The sequence below is a fragment of the Tursiops truncatus genome, chromosome 12 (assembly GCF_011762595.2).
Source record: "Tursiops truncatus isolate mTurTru1 chromosome 12, mTurTru1.mat.Y, whole genome shotgun sequence".
Classification (NCBI taxonomy): Eukaryota; Metazoa; Chordata; class Mammalia; order Artiodactyla; family Delphinidae; genus Tursiops; species Tursiops truncatus.
Genome location: NC_047045.1, coordinates 69106569 through 69125797, shown reverse-complemented (window position 1 = coordinate 69125797; position 19229 = coordinate 69106569). Strand labels below are relative to the sequence as shown.

The window sequence follows — 19229 nt, the reverse complement described above, 5'->3', positions numbered from 1 at the left end:
GTGTGTTCTGCCCTCAACGCATCAGTTTCAAAGGGCTGCCTTCAACCCAGACCTCCTCACTCATCCCTAATAGCATGATTAGACGTTGACCCACTACTTCACTAAGTTAGTGGTATCTTTGGGCCTTACTCTGTTCGGGAAGGAGAGTTTGTAATTAAAAGGTCACTCCTGGAATAAATATAGCAGCAGCGTCAGAAAAGAGTACACTTCTACAGATCCATAAAGGTAACTGGAGACTGACTCTGAGACACAAAGGGGGCAAGTGGATGAAAAACAAAACGGCTCTCTAAGAAAATTCATGTTGCTAATTGTGCTAAGAGGTGGCCTTCCTTCCAGAAAGGACAAGACAGTCAGCATCAGCCTCGATTTCAGGCTTTCTACCATCTGATCAATGCCACATATAAGCCATTTATTAACCAAGAGGATTTGTTGACACGCTGAATGTCTCAGCCTCGACCATCACACCCGAGAGAGACAGAGCTGAGATTATATGTAGTATATAAAGCAGGAAGACACATCAACCTGCAGAGTGCTACAGTAGCCCCACCAATATGAATTTAATACTAAATATCAGTCTTCAGAGTACTTGGAAAATCCAATAATTTTGCTATGAACAAAAATATATATAAAGGTCATAAATATTAAATTCTCTTAATTCTGTAAAATTCATACAATTTAGTAAGTTTTACCATAAAATGGGGGAAATTTTGAAAAATAAATTTTATTTTACATTTTATATTCATTTTTCTACATTTCTGCATTTTATTTTTTCTTAACCTCTTTTCCAAGCATTTAACCTTCTTATTTTCAAAAACATATTAAAATATCTAATACTGGGTTCCTCTCTAGAGATAGTGTGAACCAAGAAATGAGTACCTGTCACCTTAGCAAATGATAACTAAGAACCTTCAATTGTATCACATATAGAATGAGATCAAATTTTAAAAATAGGTTCCCATCATACAGAGATGTTTATAAAAATTAAAAGGTAATGTTTCTATGATAGTCTTTATCTTCGGGTCAAAGTCTGAATATGAGCCTAAGTAAATGATATGAAATAAAGTGTTGGCTTGTAAAAGATAAATTGTCTTGCATTCAAACTTTTCAAAAGTACTCCAAAATATATAAACACTCTGCTTTATTCATTTTCCTGGTACAGTTAAAGGGGGAAAAAGGGATTTATATCTCAATAAGCCTTTAGTTCACATTTCCCTTTTCTCAGACACACACACACACACACACACACACACACACACACACACACACACACACACACACACACACACACACACACACACACACACACACACACACACACACACACACACACACACACACACACACACACACACACACACACACACACACACACACACACACACACACACCCTCCTATCTTCTACCAGACAGGAATTCAGTAAAAGACAGGAATTAGCCTGCAGCTTTTCAATTATGAGATTTTTAAAATGTAACAAATCTGAACACTTACTGGTATAGAACTGCCCTCTACACCACAAAAAATTATGCTAACAACCTTCGTCCCGGTCTGTTTCAGGGAGGCAAAAATTTGCTAGCAAAGTGATAGCAGGACTTAAAATCCTAAATCCCACTATTCTGATTGATCATTTTGCCCTCCTAGAAATTTATACCAAATTTCAAGTCTCAAATTTGTTCAACTCTCCATTATCAAATCAATTAGTTATTTTGATGTTTCCAAAATAAAAATGTGTAAGCAGACAACACAAATTTATATAGAACTGGATTATTTATATATGCATTAAGTGTAATTTACATGCTAAATATATTCTTTCAGGATTCCAAACAAGTGTTTTCTTTAGATTTGGATTTTGTAAAAAAAACATTCCGTTTCTAAAAGCCTTTCTTGGCTTAGTAAATCTTACCCATAAATGACCTTTCTCTATTAGGGGGACAAACACGGGACTGAACTAGGAGAAGAAAAATGTGTTAAGTCCCTTAAGGCTGATTTTCCAAATTCTTCCTCTAAATATTTTGCTCTTCTTAAAACGCTTCTGACAAGCTCACACAGATCCAAGGGCCGCTGCCCAGCTTGGAATTTTATTTCTGTGATGGGTAAGAGAAGTGAAGCAAGAAACATCAACAATACCGCCTGATAAAATCTTCAAGGAAACTAGTTTAAATTGTTTTTTCACTTCACCAGCTCAAATGCACATCAAAAATTCTTTTAGCAGAACCTAGCAACAAATGTCAATTTAAATCTTAATCTGGAAATGTGGCAGAGAAATTAGGAGTCGTTTCCCCTATGAAAACACACAAGTCTCAGGAACATGTATACCACCATTAAAACTCTACTACAGGGCTTCCCTGGTGGCACAGTGGTTGAGAGTCTGCCTGCCAATGCAGGGGACACGGGTTCGTGCCCTGGTCCGGGAGGATCCCACATGCCGCGGAACGGCTGGGCCCATAAGCCACGGCCGCTGAGCCTGCGCATCCGGAGCCTGTGCTCCGCAACAGGAGAGGCCACAACAGTGAGAGGCCCGCGTACCGCAAAAAAAAAAAAAAAAAAAAAAAAAGATGTAACTCCCAGCACATTGTTAAGCAGCTGCAAATCTAGATCATTCGATTAATAGAAAATGTCTCCTCTATTCCCTAAATGGCAAAACTAGTCCTCACTGTCAAACTAATCAGCTAAATTAGACATAATTTCTGACATGGGAAGTCTGACTTTAGTTTTCTATTTAAAAACCGAGTTCAGATTTTAAATATTCCATAATAAAGAAACTACAATTTAAAAAATTAAAATAAAATAAAAACCATGTTCAGGGAATTCCCTGGCGGTCCAGTGGTTAGAAGGTTAGGGCTCGGCGCTTTCACTGCCAAGGCCTAGGTTCAATCCCTAGTCAGGGAACTACGATCCTGCAAGCAGCAAGGTACAGCCAAATAAATTAATTAATTAAAATTTTAAAAATTAAAAAAAATTAAAACCACATTCATATGTACTCCAGGGCAAAAGCTCACTTTACAATTCTCATTCTAAGGTAGGTGGGTGGATAGATGGTTGGATGGATGGTCGGACGGAAGGGGGACACAAAGCCTTGCCTCAGATGTAGTAAGGCACTGACTTTTTTTTTTTTTTTTGCGGTACACGGGCCTCTCATTGCTGTGGCCTCTCCCATTGCGGAGCACAGGCTCCGGACGTGCAGGCTCAGCGGCCATGGCTAACGGGCCCAGCCGCTCTGCATCATGTGGGATCTTCCCGGACCGGGGCACAAACCCGTGTCCCCTGCATTGGCAGGTGGACTCTCAACCACTGTGCCACCAGGGAAGCCCCGGCACTGACTATTTTAATAATTCTTAAGGAAGTGTTCTTTGCTTTACATTTTGAAACTGCCCCCTTGTTTGGTGCCTCAAAGTAATGCAGCACAGTAAGATTTGGGGAGGGTGAGAGGTGTGTCTTTCTCTTGTAAACTGCAGGAGGGGAATCCTGAAAGGAAAGGTGGGAAAGCAGAAGGCCGGTACCTAAGATGCCTCCTCAAGTTGCTTAAACAACCTGGAAAAGCTGGCCACAAGGGGACACACATATTCCAGTGTGCAAACCACTCTAGGGGCTCATAGTTGTCCCAACCCAAGAAAACACTCCAGAGATGGTGAGCTGTAATTTAATTAGAAAGGCTAAACTCCAGAGGTGGCCACTAAAAAGGCATCAATTATCTGTGCGGCCATTAACACCAGAGCCTTTGTTAATTAATTTAATGAATGTGAGAAATGTGCTTTTACTGAGGCTTGAGAACTGGCATAATTAGAAGATTAGAAACCATCTCCCACTGGTGAATTTAGTGTTATTCAATGCATGTGAATTGGCCAAAATATTTTATAGACATGTCCCAGCATCGATTAAACAATAAAATCTAGCAAGTCTAGGAGGCTAGATCCTTTAAGGCCCTGTGTTCAGCCATTAGCTGGGAGGATTCTAGTTACCCGATGCTGTCTATAAGTCTAACTAAATCTTTTCTCTAAAACAGCATTGTCCAATAGAAATATACATAATTTTAAATTTTCTCGTAGCCACTTTAAAATAAGAGGTAAAAATAATTTTAGTAATATTTAACCCAATACATCAAAATATTGCCATTTCAACATATACTCAATTTACTTTACTGATATCTTACATTCTTTTTTCTTACTGTCTTTGAAATTCAGTGTGTATTTCACCCTTATAGCACATCTTAGCTTGGACTAGTCACAGCAGCCTTCACACTGCGTTGTACAGCTCTAGAATATTGCTGCATTTCCTGCAACTAAAACCTTCATGTCCTTCAAAAGGACAGAGAGCCTTGGCTTTCCAAGCTCATGAAACAGGCTGCATGAAATTTTTTTTCAGCCTGCTTGCTAATGTGCACAGCAGGTTTGGTCTGAAAGTTGCCTTCATTATAACCCTGATAGTAGGACAATGGATACCCTTCACACCCCACTTTTAAGCACAGGGGGCTAATGTTACTGAGCAAAACTATAGCAAAAATTAATGGTTGTGCATAACCAAATTGGTTTTGTCCATTTTGTAAGACTTTCGCCTGGAGGGGTGGGATAGGGAGGGTGGGAGGGAGGGAGACGCAAGAGGGAAGAGATATGGGAACATATGTATATGTATAACTGATTCACTTTGTTATAAAGCAGAAACTAACACACCATTGTAAAGCAATTATACCCCAATAAAGATGTTAAAAAAAAATAAATTTTAAAAAAAGAATAGGAAATATTTCTAAGTCTTTCTTATATTCATCATTTAAAGTTTTATATTTCCTACTCTTTTAATGAAAATTAGTTGTTCACCTATTTTGTAGAAAACACTGTGCAAAGAAACAGATGGTGACATTTACTGAGCATCAGACCAACTATATTGGTCCCAAAAGAGATCCAAGTGCTGCCTTCAGAAAGCTATCAAGGGGAGGTGTGTGGGAGAAGGGTGTGAGACAAGTACATAAATAACAGATGGACAACTATAGCTAATATATTAGGTACAGATACACTTATAAATTCAGAGGAAAAATGTTTCTTCTCGATGGAAGTGAAGAGGAGGTCAGAGAAGAATTCAAGGACTAAATTGCATTTGAATTAGGCCTTGAATAGATATGTTAAAGGCATATAAAAATTGTTAAAAGGGGCATTTATGGAAAAGAACAGCTGAAGCAAAGTCCTAAAGGCATGAAAAGAACAGGACAGGCAGACAAAAATGTGAGTTGTTTCTCTGGCTGGATGGCTTTAGACCAGAGTTGCAATGCCACTGAATTTTGGAAATAGACTGCAGCTAGACTGTGGAGGATTTTGAATATCAAGCTGAGGGTTCAAACAAGCAAGCAATGTTGGCCACTGACTTTTACTGAGCCAAGGAGTGACACAATCAGAAGTGTCCTGTAGTTGAGTTTAACATGAAAACTAGATTTAGTAGGAAAGGAGACTGGGAGAGAGGAAGCTAGTTTGAGGTATATTATAATCTCCCATACTAGATATCTGAAAGCCTGAAGTAGTGGAGTAGCAATGAGATCAGAAAAAAAGGGATGGATGCAAGAAGTACAGAGTTTTAGAGGTAAGGTTGCCAGGACTTGACTACTAAATTAGCACAAGGGTAATGAAGGAGAAAGAGAGTCCAAAAAATTCCCAGGCTTTTAGGTTAACTTGAAGGATGACAGTGCTTCTCTACTTAAAAAAAAAACAAAAAACAAAAAAAAACATAAGAACAGCACAGGAAAAGAAATGGATTAGGAAAGGAAGTTCTCCTCTGCACCTAATGAATTAGAGATTAGCAGGATATTTGGGTGAAGATACCAAGCAGAACCAGAGCAAATGAGAGAAGGTCTTCACGTGGAGGAGACCACCCCAGAAGCTCAAGTTTTCAGAAGAAAGACATAGTCCACCGCGTTAAAGCAAGCTACCGGAGGATCTAGGGGGAAATGAGGCCTGAAAATAGAAAAGTGAACTTAACCCCTAAGACCCAGATGGCATGCGATGTTGTGAGGGAACAGGGAAGCTGGCTTTGGGCTGGCAGCCATGTAAATTATTACAAGTTTCCTGGGACAATATAACTACACTGATATTAACATACTTTTAAATTTTATAACCATTGACCCAGAAATTCTGGAAATTTATCTTAAGGAAATCATTAGATACACAAATATTTAGATATCTTTAAAAGGATGTTCTTCAAAGCACACTTGATAATTGAAAAAAATTGTTAATCTAAATGTCCATCCTTGGGGATTATTTAGAAGCATATTTTCATACATAAATACAGCCGTCAAAAATGATACCAGAGAAGAAAATAAAGATATGGAAGGATTTTTCATAATATATTAAGGAATAAAAATGCAGGTCATCAAAGCACACGGTGCTTCATTTATACAATGTATACATATATGACCAGAAAGGTAAGAGCCAAAATATTAGCACTGTTTATTTCTCAGAAGGTCCTGAGAGATTCTTATATTCTATTTTTATTAACTATATTTGCTAATTTCTGAAATGAGTGTATAACACTCTGTACCATTCTTTTCTTTAAAGCACCCATCCTGCAAAAGTTGTAGTTTTCTCCACTTTAATGTGGACAAGTAGGAAGGTTAGAGAATTTGGCAGCTATAAAAATAAACTGAGCTGAGAGGAGGTCTGTCTGCCTGTCTTGTCTGCCTCGGAGCGGGATGGTGAGAATAGGAGACTTCCATGTATCTGTAATTACATGCAGACAGGAAGGATCTAGGAGGGAGGGAGAGATGTTAGATGCCAACACTGAGTACCCAAGAAGGGCTCCCTTATGGAGCCAAACCCCAGAGGATGAGTGAGAGAAATGTATCAGGATCCATACTCCTAAATTAGATGCAGTTAAGAGCACGTATTTCTAAAAATGAAACTCTCCAGGTTAAGCTGCTTTTACTTATATCTGTCTTTCCAGTGAATTTTCCACTTCAGCCTGAAGAGATAATTGGCTATATGTAAAATAACTGTGCCAAGTCGGCCGATCTCTCCCCGTCTTCTAGTCCATTCACTATGGAAACACTGGTGAAGAGGGAATTGCATCACTTAAAATACACCTTTTGCAATAAAGTATTCCTAGGCAAAATGATCAGCGCACTGATCAGCTATTAAGACGAGAAGACAGAAGAGAAGATTAATGCAAAACATAAAGTTATTGACAGATTACACAAGCTACCTAGACTTTCTCAAAACCTCGTATTTTACTGACTTTCAGAAAAAGAACACATATCTGGGAGAAAAATGAGGAGTATTTGTCCTTTGTTCATATACTTTAATAACATGCCGTATAAATGCAATTTTTAAATAAGAAAAATAGAGTATTTCAGAAGTAGTTTTTTAAACTTTTTTCTCTATTTTAGAATGTTTTAACATTGAGCCACAACAAGTTAAAACCAAGACGTAAGATAATTTTTTAAAAATGAAGTCATTTTAATAAATTTTCAAAATTGCAAGTCCATTAAAATGCAATCCTTTGCCCAAGATATTTATAATAAGCAGGAAGAACATGACAGAAAGGAACACTGTTTCCCCTTAAAAACTCAGGGGTAGGACTTCCCTGGTGGCGCAGTGGTTAGGAATCTGCCTGCCAATGCAGGGGACACAGGTTCAATCCCTGGTCCGGGAAGATCCCACATGCCGCGGAGCAACTGAGCCCGTGCACCACAACTACTGAGCCTGTGCTCTAGAGTCCGTGAGCCACAACTACTGAGCCCGCATGCCACAACTACTGAAGCCCGGGCACCTAGAGCCCATGCTCTGCAACAAGAGAAGCCGCCGCAGTAAGAAGCTCACACACTGCAACAAAGACTAGCCCCCACTTGCCGCAACTAGAGAAAGCCCACACGCAGCAACGAAGATCTAATGCAGCCAAAAATAAATAAATAAAGAGTAAATTTATAAAACAAAAAACTCAGGGGTAAAGATTTTTCCCACGAAACTCACAGTTAAGAAATCAGCCCATGGGGCTTCCCTGGGCTGGGAATCTGCCCTAGTCCGGGAAGATTCCACATGCTGCGAAGCAACTAAGCCCGTACACCACAACTATTGGGCCTGCGCTCTAGAGCCCGCGAGCCACAACTACTGAGCCTGCGTGCCACAACTACTGAAGCCCGCGTACCTAGAGCCTGTGCTCCACAACAAGAGAGGCCACTGCGATGAGAAGCCCAGGCACTGCAACGAAGGGTAGCCCCCACTTCCTGCAACTAGAGAAAGCCCGCGCGTAGCAACAAAGACTCAACACAGCCAAAAATAAATTAATTAATTAAAAAAAGAAAAGAAGAAATCAGCCCATGAAGCACAGCACTGTTTGCTTCAAAGTGTACAAACTGAAAGTTAATGAGTAAAATAATTTAAATATAGCCTTATATTGAAAAATGCATACTCCCTCATTTTCAACTTACATAACTATATAAAAAGTTCACAAGAGTTATTAATAATTTTTATTGAAAAGCTTATTCAGGTAGGGTTGGATAAGGGAGATAAAAGATGAAATCCACAGCATGAACAAAAATGCAAGAAACCACTCCCCCAGCACACTAATGTTATCCTCTATGATCATTTATCCTCTAAGTCACTTTTTTTTTTTTAAATTTTTGGCCACACAGTGCAGGATGTGGGATATTAGTTCCCCGACCAGGGATCAAACTCGCGCCCCCTGCATTGGAAGCACAGAGACTTAACCACTGGACCGCCTGGAAAGTCCCTATATCACTGTTGAAAATTAGGATCCTGCCTCAAATCAGCACTATCTTTATTTAATAGTCTCTACTGTGGGTCTGATATTTACTTGTCTTTTTTTTGAAAATTTGTAAATTCAATCTATACCATCTCTGGGAATAGCGAAACTTGGTAATTCTTTTCTATATATAATAGATCTTCCTTTCCTTCGTCTTAAATGTACCTCATTAAAGCATCAAAAAGTCTAGATTAATTAAACTTAGTTGAAGATTAATTAATTCAGTTGAAGATTAGAAGAACAATTCTTGTTTGCTCTTCTGAAACAAATGATTTTATAGCCAGTGATTACATCTTCTCTCCACTTTCATGATTTTAGACTGTTAGTCAGTTTTATAAAAACACCAAAAGCATTTGCTCCACGACTTAGGTTTCCTTACTAGACTTCGCTCACTGTAAAATCATTTCTGAAGTAGGAGACTAGAATCTTAGAGAGTAATCCATGTGCACAGTCAACACAGCTTTGCATAGAAAGGATATGTTCTCTGTTTTGTTTCATATTTCCTTTCTAATGACACCCTATAAACTAGAGTTCTTTTACATTGCAGCAACCCAATGGCCAGTGTCTTCTGAGAAACTACAGTTGCCCCTTCTCTTCCATCATCCTAGACATAAAACATAATTCATGATGACAAAGTTTTCTTGAAGTGAGTAAGAGAGTGAATCAAACAAAAAGATCTGGACAGGGCTTCCCTGGTGGCGCAGTGGTTGAGAGTCCGCCTGCTGATGCAGGGGACATGGGTTCGTGCCCCGGTCAGGGAAGATCCCACAGGCTGCGGAGCGGCTAGGCCCATGAGCCATGGCCGCTGAGCCTGCGCGTCCGGAGCCTGTGCTCCGCAACGGGAGAGGCCACAAGAGTGAGAGGCCCGCGTACCACAAAAAAAAAAAAAAGATTTGGACAGATAATCTTTCTTCAAAGCATTAGCACTTCCCTCAGGACAAGGGTAAACTAGCAAACCTGACTGAAACTGAGTTAAAAGCACACGCAATAATATGCCCCAAAGAATTGAAAGCAGGATCTTGAAGAAACATCTGCACACCCATATTCATAGCAGTATTATTCACAAGAGCTAAAAAGTGGAAGCAACCCCAGTGTCCACCTATGGATGAATGGACAAAATATGGCATATACTGACAATGGAATAATATTAGCCTTTTAAAACGGAAGAAAATTCTGATACACTGTACAACATGGATAAACCTTGAGGACATTTTGCCAAATGAAATAAGCCAATCACAAAAAGAGAAATACTGCATGATTCCATTTATATGAGGTGCCTACAGTAGTCAGATTTATAAAGACAGAAAGTAGAATGGTGGTTTCCAGAAACTGGGGGGAGACTGGGATTGGGAGTCATTGTTCAATAGGTACAGACTTTCCATTCTGCAAGATAAAATGAGTTATGGAGGTAGATGGTGGTCATAGCTACACAACAGTGTAAATGTACTTAATACCACTGTTTACTTAGAAATGGTTACAATGGTAAATTTTATGTTATATGTATTGCACCACAAAAAAAAAAAAAATTTAGGGATAAAAAGCACATGCAATAAACATTTTTCGTTTCTGTTTCAACCCGATTTTCAAAGAAGAAATATTTAGTATGTCTCAACTCATACATTCCCCAATAAGACGAATGAGGAAATTTCACTTGGTTCCAATTTCATCTTTTTTTTTTAACAACTTTATTGGAGTATAAATGCTCTACAATGGTGTGTTAGTTTCTGCTTTAAAACAAAGTGAATCAGCCACACATGTAAAAACTATGGAACGCTTCATGAATTTGCACGTCATCCTTGCACAGGGGCCGTGCTAGTCTTCTCTGTATCATTCCAATTTTAGTATATGTGCTGACAAAGTGAGGACCCAATTTCATCTTTTTTTTTTTTTTTTGCGGTACGCGGGCCTCTCACTGTTGTGGCCTCTCCCGTTGAGGAGCACAGGCTCCGGACACGCAGGCTCAGCGGCCATGGCTCACGGGCCCAGCCGCTCCGCGGCATGTGGGATCTTCCCGGTCCGGGGCACAAACCCATGTCCCCTGCATCGGCAGGCGAACTCTCAACCACTGCACCACCAGGGAAGCCCTAAAACTCATATTTTTAACATATTCCTTTGGAATATAAAGTCAGATATTCTGAATTCTAGAATCAGAATTTTCACTATGACCATGCCTCTGGTTATCTCACTCCAGAGGAAAGCATTTGTTCAAACTCACTGTGGTAGATACTGCTGTTTACCTACTCAATCATCCTTTTCCCCTTTCTTGCTTACAAATCTAACCTCATTTTTTTTCCCCCCTTGAAGCAAGATAGCCAGTTATAATACTCACCTCCTCTTGAAACTAAGGATAACCATATGGCCCAGTTGGGGCCGATGGTGAGCCAAAGCCATGTGCATAACTCATTCTGGGATCAGATCCTCCAGCCTCAGTCAAGCCTGCAGCCCTGGTCAACAACTTGACTGCAGCCTCATGAGAGTCCCTTGGCCAGAATCACCTGGCAAAGCCACTCCCAAACTCCTGACCCAGAAAACCTCATGAGACAGTAAATATTTGTTGTTTTAAGCTGCTAAAGCTTGGGGTAATTTGTTATACAGCAATGGATAACTAATACAGATCTGATGCTAAGTTTCAGAGCAATTTGTTATGCAGCAAGAGATAAATAACACAGCACGTATCCAACCGTCAATCTGACACCTGCACTGAGATATCTCACAGACTCATTTCAAACTTAACACATCTGAAACTGAACTGTTGGTCTTCTCTCAAATCAATTCTGTCTCCAGTCTTTCTTAACTCAGTACACAACACCGTAAACTACCCTCTTGTTCATGCCAGGACCCTGAAACCAGTCCTTAGCATTCCACAATCTATCTACTACCACAATCTATCACCAATTTCTGTTGGTCCCAAATTCCTAAATATACTTTAACTCCGCCCACAACTCTTCATCTCCCAGTCATCCCCCAGTCTGAGCTACTGTTATCTCCTGCTTGGAATCCACTAACGTAATGCCAATAACCTGACACCATCTCCTAATGTCTGCTCTTGTTCCTTTTCAATCCACTTTCTAAATGCTGGCCAGCTTGACAATGAACTCTGGAACAATTAAATTAACACGGTTTACAAAGCTCTGAATCATCTGACCCCTACCTATGCCAAGTCTAATCTTGCAATACTCTCCCCTCCTCTCAGTAGCTCCAGCCACACTGGCCTTTGTGTTACTCAGATGCACCCAGCCCTTTCCTGCCCCAGGATATTTGCTCATGCTGCTCTGCCTGCTTATAGCCCATTGTCAACCTGCTTAACTCCTATGGCTATTTCAGATCTAATTTTAAACATCTTTTCTTCTGGACCTCCCCAGTCTCTCAAAGTACCCTGTTTTCTTTTCCTTTGCACCCTATACCTATCTCAATTTGATTACCTATTGATTTGTGTAAGTCCATGAGGGCAAGAAAAGTCTACTTTGATTGCCATAGTATATGCAGCTCCCAATACACGTTGTCGATTTTAAAAATTATTGAATGAATGTATTTAATATGTTCATTAAGTCCAAACAAACTGTATATTGACTATAATTCAATCTAGACTTATAAATTGTCCGCTTCAATAAAAGAACATGATTCTATTATATCTATGGCCTTTTCATCCCTCTGCAAAATTCTAAAACCACGATCACTGAGATAACCCAGATTTTCTTTCTCATTTCCTCTTTTCCCCGTGTCTAAAGATCATTTTATTATGAGCAGAGAGTGAAAATGTGACTTCTAGAAACACTGAAAAGAAGAAAAGCCATAATTAAAAGAGTGCCTAAAGGCAGACAAGAAAAGCAATTCTAAAGCTCATTAGAAAATTAAATTGACCCCTGATTCATCTAAATAAGAACATTTTATCCCCCTGTTTAGAGTTTTGATGAACAATCACTTCCCTTTCCAAAGCCTGGCTGATTTGTAAAGGCAGGAGGATCATGACTGCACAAGATTGTTTTCTGATGAAGAAATCAGAGACCTGCTGATGGGAGAACCAAGAAATACTAATAAGGGCAAGCAAGCTGGAGCACACGTAAAGCAACCATACCCACTTACTCTCTTCCAGTAAATATTATACTACGCTGACTTGCAACCGGAGAAGAAGTAGGTCTGGATGCAGACAGCGTGGGTTCTGAGGCCAAGCCACACGCAGGGAGCAGCCCTACAATCATGTCGGCAGCAGCTAACCAGAAAAGAAACTGTGCAGGGCCCTCACGGTGGAAAGAAATAGAAACCACACACGAGTCGTTCTCCCTACATTCATACACACAGACCGTCAGCCCAGCCCCAAGACTACATTCCAAGATCACATGGGTTTACGTACAAACACATAATTGTGCCAAACTTTGATAAACGGCACATATTTTAACTTAACAGATTTATGTGAATACATACTAGTAAACTACAATCTCAATTATAAATACATGTTATAATATATTACACACATGTACACAGAAATTACGGTAAGTTTTTTACTTCACTAAAAGTGCAATTTTAATAAAAGAATTTAACCAAAGACACCTATGGCAGTTGTACACATAATTCCTTAATGTATAAATTACCAGAACTCACCGTTTATTTTTTTTCTAAATAAGAATATAAATAATATAAATATTTAGGACACAATTACTATAGAAATTTTCAAATCAAAACAGTAACCATATATAATGTATTCATATATACATAAATAAGATTTTAGTATTAATACTCATGTTAAACATACAATTTTAAAAAAGGCTGCTACCCCTTGTGTGGCAAGAAAAAAAAGTCATGCCATAAAACTGCAGTTGGCATGTTAAACATGGCAACTGTCAGAGACAAGCCTGTGCTCTAGAACAGAAAAGAGGTACCGCACACAGCACCCAGGCAGGAACTAGGAAACAAGAATACCAGTTTTTTTTTCTCCTCTCCTTTTTTTTTTAACATCTTTATTGGAGTATAATTGCTTTACAATGCTGTGTTAGTTGCTGCTGTATAACAAAGTGAATCAGCTATACATATACATATATCCCCATATCTCCTCCCTCTTGCGTCTCCCTCCCACCCTCCCTATCCCAGCCCTCTAGGTGGTCACAGAGCACTGAGCTGATCTCCCTGTGCTATGCGGCTGCTTCCCACTAGCTCTCTATTTTACATTTGGTAGTGTATATATGTCCATGCCACTCTCTCACTTCGCCCCAGCTTACCCTTTCCCCTCCCTGTGTCCTCAAGTCCATTCTCTATGTCTGCGTCTTTATTCCTGTCCTGCCCCTAGGTTCTTCAGAACTTTTTTTTTTTTTAAGATTCCATATATATGTGTTAGCATACAAAGAATACCAGCTTTAAGGCCATCAAGGGACACACTCCAACCAGCAAGCAAGACCAAAGCATCTAATTGGCAGGGCAACCAGGTGGGTCCCCACTAGGAAAGAGTCAGTGTAACAGCTTTATCAAAGGTCAAAGTGAAGTAGTAAAGCAACAGCCAGGCAAATCAGACTAAGTAGAGATATATAATAATCAAAGACAAGCCAAACAAGGTCACACATTCAAAGAAAGAGCCTGGCCAAAAAAAAAGTCACCATGACACCCAGCTACAAGGAAACTGAAATGATCTTCTGTTGATATTGATAGTAACAAAATCAGAACATCCTTTAAGCTTGAGGGAGTAAATCTAGAAACACAGCTCAGATCAATTTTAGATCCTCAAATAGGCAGATAATGTGCAATTCCCTAGCCATAATCAAATATTCTAACATGTTATAAACCAGAATGTACTAAAGTTTGTATACTTGCATAAATACCATTTAATCCTGAAAACCATGAAATGCTCCCAAGTCTCATCTATTAATAGTTCTAAAAGGATCAGTGTAGAGAATACCATAGACATATTTAGCAAAGCCCAAATGTTATTCCAGATAACTGACTACGTAAAGACTCGATTTTGACATATATTTTAGATAAAATGTTGTCAAAAAACATCCAAGTGTGTTTACGTTAACATGTTGTACTACTGTAAGTCCCATACTATGTAGCTATTGCCCAGAAGGAGAAAAATTACTAGTTTAACAGTGGGAAGAAAAATATTAAAAGGAGATTTCATCAAGATTGAGGAATTCCTCTAGATTATCCTATTCTTGGTTTCTCTGCTTTCTCTTCATCATAAGAGTTGAGTGTGGCCAATCAGATAAATCAAATGAAAGAGAGTAAAAAGAAAAAAAAAATCTATAAATGCCATATGACCTGCCAAGAAGTACTTTATTTTATACTAAGAAGATGCAGTGCAAGCAAATGGAAAAAACACACTCACAATAATTCAAAGGCTTTCCATCACAGAACCTGTTCACAACTGCAGATCTTGAAAAACATTTTACAAGCACCAAACTGCTAACATTTGCGTAACTTGAAGAAAAGAACTAGAAATAATATAAGCACATTACAAGAAATTATCCTTTTATAATAATAATGAAAATAATGATAGCAGTAGAAGTAGTTAATAGGTGCAGAGTTCTTACCATATGAAGGCATGGTACCACTCCCCCTGCATTATCTCATTTTTTTGTCAACTGAGATATAGTTCACATGCCACAAAATCCATACATTTGAAGTGTACAATTCAGCAGTTTTTAGTATATTTGCAAAGTTATGCAACAATCATCACTATCTAATTCCAGAACATTTTCATTATCCCCCATACCCTGTACCCATTATCAGTCATTCCCCATTCCCTCCCCTCCCCAAGCCCTAGGCAACCACTCATCTACTTTCTACGGATTTTCCTATTCTAGACATTTCACATAAATAGATTATATGATATGTGGCCTTTTGTGCCAGGCTTCCTTCACTTAGCATTATGTTTCCAAGGTTCGTGCTTGTATCAATACTACATTGCTTTTTATGGCTAAGTAATGTTCCCTTGTATGGAGAGACCACATTTTGTTGATCCATTCGTCAGCTGATGGGCATTCTGGTTGTTTCCACCTTTTGCCTATTACGAAGAATGCTGCTATGAACATCTGTGAACAAGTTTTTGCGTGGACATATGTTTTCAATTCTCTTGGGGATGTAACTTAGAGTGGAATTGCTGAGTTAGATAATGCAACACTTAACTTTTTGAGGAACCAGCAGTTTTCCAAAGATACTGTACCCATTCGACATTTCCACCAGCAGTGCATGAGGGTCCACATCCTCATCAACACTTCTTTCCCATATTTTTTATTATACTCATCCTAGTAGAATCTCATTGTGATTTTGATTTGCCTTTCCCTAAAGACTAATGATGTTGAACATATTTTTCACAAGCTTATTGGCCACTTGTATATCTTTGGAGAAATGTCTATTCAAAAATTAGCCCACTTTTCTGCTGGGCTATTTGTCTTTTTATTGTTGAGTTATAAGAATTCTTTATATATTCTGGATGCTAGATCCTTATCAGAAATACAATTTGCAAATATTTTCTCCCATTCCCTGGATTGTCTTTTCACTTGCGTTATCTTATTTAATCCTCGTAACAACCATGAGTTTGTCCTATGAGTATCCCCCATTTTATTGATGAGGAAACAGTTACTAAACTTACCCGAGGCTTCATAGCTAATAAGAGTTGAAGAAGAGATTCCAACCCAGGCAGTCTGCCTCCACTCATTAGTAGGATGTACTGTCACAAACACTGAGCTCATTAGGTGCTATAGCGTTAGGCACTAAATAAATAAGCAGGATTAAAAATAATTAAATTAAAAAGAAACAGTATTACTGATGCTTTGCATAGAAATTACCAGAGGGCCCTCCTCTTGTTTATACCAGTCTTCTTGAGAAGAAAGAGTAGCTTAAAATAAAGCACATTCAGCCTTACAAGGCAAAACTTGGCCTCTAAACAGTGCCTATTCTTTTCAATTGTAGGAAACTTTCTTATTGAGTTATGTAGTTGAAACAAAGGAATTCAGAATACAAGTGGTATTTTTGCTGAGACTGAAACACTGTAAATCATCACAGTGGGTATTGTGTTAGGGGGAGGCCTATTTCTTGGCCAACAACCTCCTCTGTTCAAAATGTATGCCTTCTCCAGCTCTACACAACCACTCTGTGAGAAGATGAACAAAGCAGAGTTTGAGCAACGACGATGTCATTCCGACCAGTCGCTCCTTCTCTCCTCTTATTTCTGCCACCAACCATGTTCAATATAAAAGTCAATCTACAAATAATTTTAGTATGTCTGTAGAATTATGCTCATGCTAAATAAAGGGTGAAGTAGTGCTTTTAAAGGAATATGCTAGATCTACCAATACTGGCATAGAAAGGGATTCAATATGTATAGCTAAAGCAGAAACAAAAAACAAAACAAAAACAGCTGTAAAACAATATGATTTTATATTTATTAAAAATAGGCATTATGCCTATATATTATAATACATCTGCTAGCATATGCACACAAACCAAAAAAAAAAAAATCATCTAATGATGGAGATTTCCCTCCCTGGGAGTAGGGCATAATTTTTATGTGATGAAATGGTTGACTTTTTAAACATATATACATAATATTTTGTTTTTTAAAAAAAGGTAGCATTCTCTCCAAAAATCCTACAAACCTTAAAAGCCATGGAAATGAATGAACACATATGAATAAAATGAACAAATGAACAAAAGGTTATATTTTGTTCTATATCTGAAGAAGTTTTAGTGACTTTACAAACTTCTTAAAGTTGTGAGAAAAACTGTGTACTTGCAAATGTGATTTGGAGTGGTGGCAGAAATTCCATAGCTCCTAACAATTTTTAAATGACTCCCTGACGCAGAAAAAAGTTTAAGAACTTTATCTCAAAAGATTATTATAAGGTCTCATTTTATAAAAGGTCAAGACAGATAACAAATCTTTGTTTTATCAGATAACAAAGCAAAGTCCCTTAAGCCAAATACAGTAGAGACATCTTCTAAATCATGAAAAAATAGTCACTAGATCTCTCTTAGGTCCTCCTCTGTAATTCTTAGGATGACCCTAAGCCAATCATATTTTTAAGCTTATAATTTACAGTTCTTTCTAAATGCTAAAAAAATGTGTCTCTTTCCTTTGGATACAACAGAAACACCTTTCCCAAAGCAAAAAGAGAGGGAGGGAGAGAGAGAGAGAAAGTCCACCCTATGAAAACTAACTTTAACCACATATACAAACAAATTATTTGGTTCCTTCCTTTAAATATTGTTTATTGAGCATCTACTACAAGTCAGACCCACTGTTCTCTAGTTAATGTCATTCTTATTTGCTATACCCCAAGGTTTTTCCTTCTTTCTTCTACTTGATGCAAAATACAAAAACTGAAGGAATGAATGTCCAGCACCAGGCCATCTTAAATGTCCATGTGATCATTCTGAACTGCCTGTACAAAGGCTCTTTATGGGAAATGAAAAGGAAGAGCAGTGATAAACTTACAGGACTTCAATCCTTAGATCACTAAGGATTATCAGTAATAAAATAAACACAAACTTCCTCTTATAAGGAGGCTTCACATTCCTAGACTTCTTCTCTTGGCCTTCATCCAGCAAATAATTATCTCCTTGAAGATAAGTTTCTCCTTCTAAGTAAAGGGTAATCAAATTTATCATAGGAAAACAAAAGACTTAGGCAGTGTCTAAGCTAGTAGGTTATTAAACTGACATCTACTTGTCTACGACAAAACCCTTCTTCCATTCTAACAGTAAACTGAGTATTTCTGAAATGTATACTTTCTAAAAATTATTCTAAATATTATTATTCTAAAAGTTCTAAATATTATTCAATGACAATTGCCTTATCTATATAATGATGACTGGGATGGAGGTCAGAAAAAAATCATATGTATAAAATTATCAAGGAAAGGGCTTCCCTGGTGGCGCAGTGGTTGAGAGTCCGCCTGCTGATGCAGAGGACACGGGTTCGTGCCCCGGTCCGGGAAGATCCCACATGCCGCGGAGCGGCTGGGCCCGTGAGCCATGGCCGCTGAGCCTGCGCGTCCGGAGCCTCTGCTCCGCAACGGGAGAGGCCACAACAGTGAGAGGTCCGCATACCAACAAAAAAAAAAAAAATTATCAAGGAAGAAGTGATGTGTCTAAGTGACATCTATTATTGTCTTGGAAGTATTTTCTTAATAAATTCTTGACTCATACGTAAGTCCTTAAGAACATAAGTAGAGATTTCTTGGAAGTGATATCTCCCATAGGTATGTTCCTTAGTTCAAACTAAATTAACATAAATTTTACTACTATAGCACATCAACTTTTATATTCATATGATAATTATAATGTCCAAGTTCTTATGCCAACAGTAGAATACAATGAACATAAAATCTCTAGCACCTGCCTTAATAAAACTGATTGACCTAAAATAAATTTCTCCCAAAGGTCAAACTATCACTGGATTCGCAGATGAACAAAGAAGCACCCTGTTAACTAACCTCTGACCTTCTTCCCTTTTCATAAAATGAGTCATTTAATTTGGCTACTCGTTTTGTTCCCAAATACA

The 19229-nt window shown here is 38.4% G+C and overlaps 1 protein-coding gene and 1 non-coding gene across 12 annotated transcripts in view; both read right to left on the bottom strand.

Annotated features, from left to right (window-relative positions):
- UTRN (utrophin) overlaps positions 1 to 19229 on the bottom strand; it is a 497402-nt gene that overhangs the window by 403184 nt on the left and 74989 nt on the right. The window lies entirely within an intron of this gene.
- LOC117307561 (U6 spliceosomal RNA) lies at positions 10497 to 10603 on the bottom strand. The gene has a single exon (XR_004521328.1). It is a non-coding gene; the product is annotated as a U6 spliceosomal RNA (small nuclear RNA).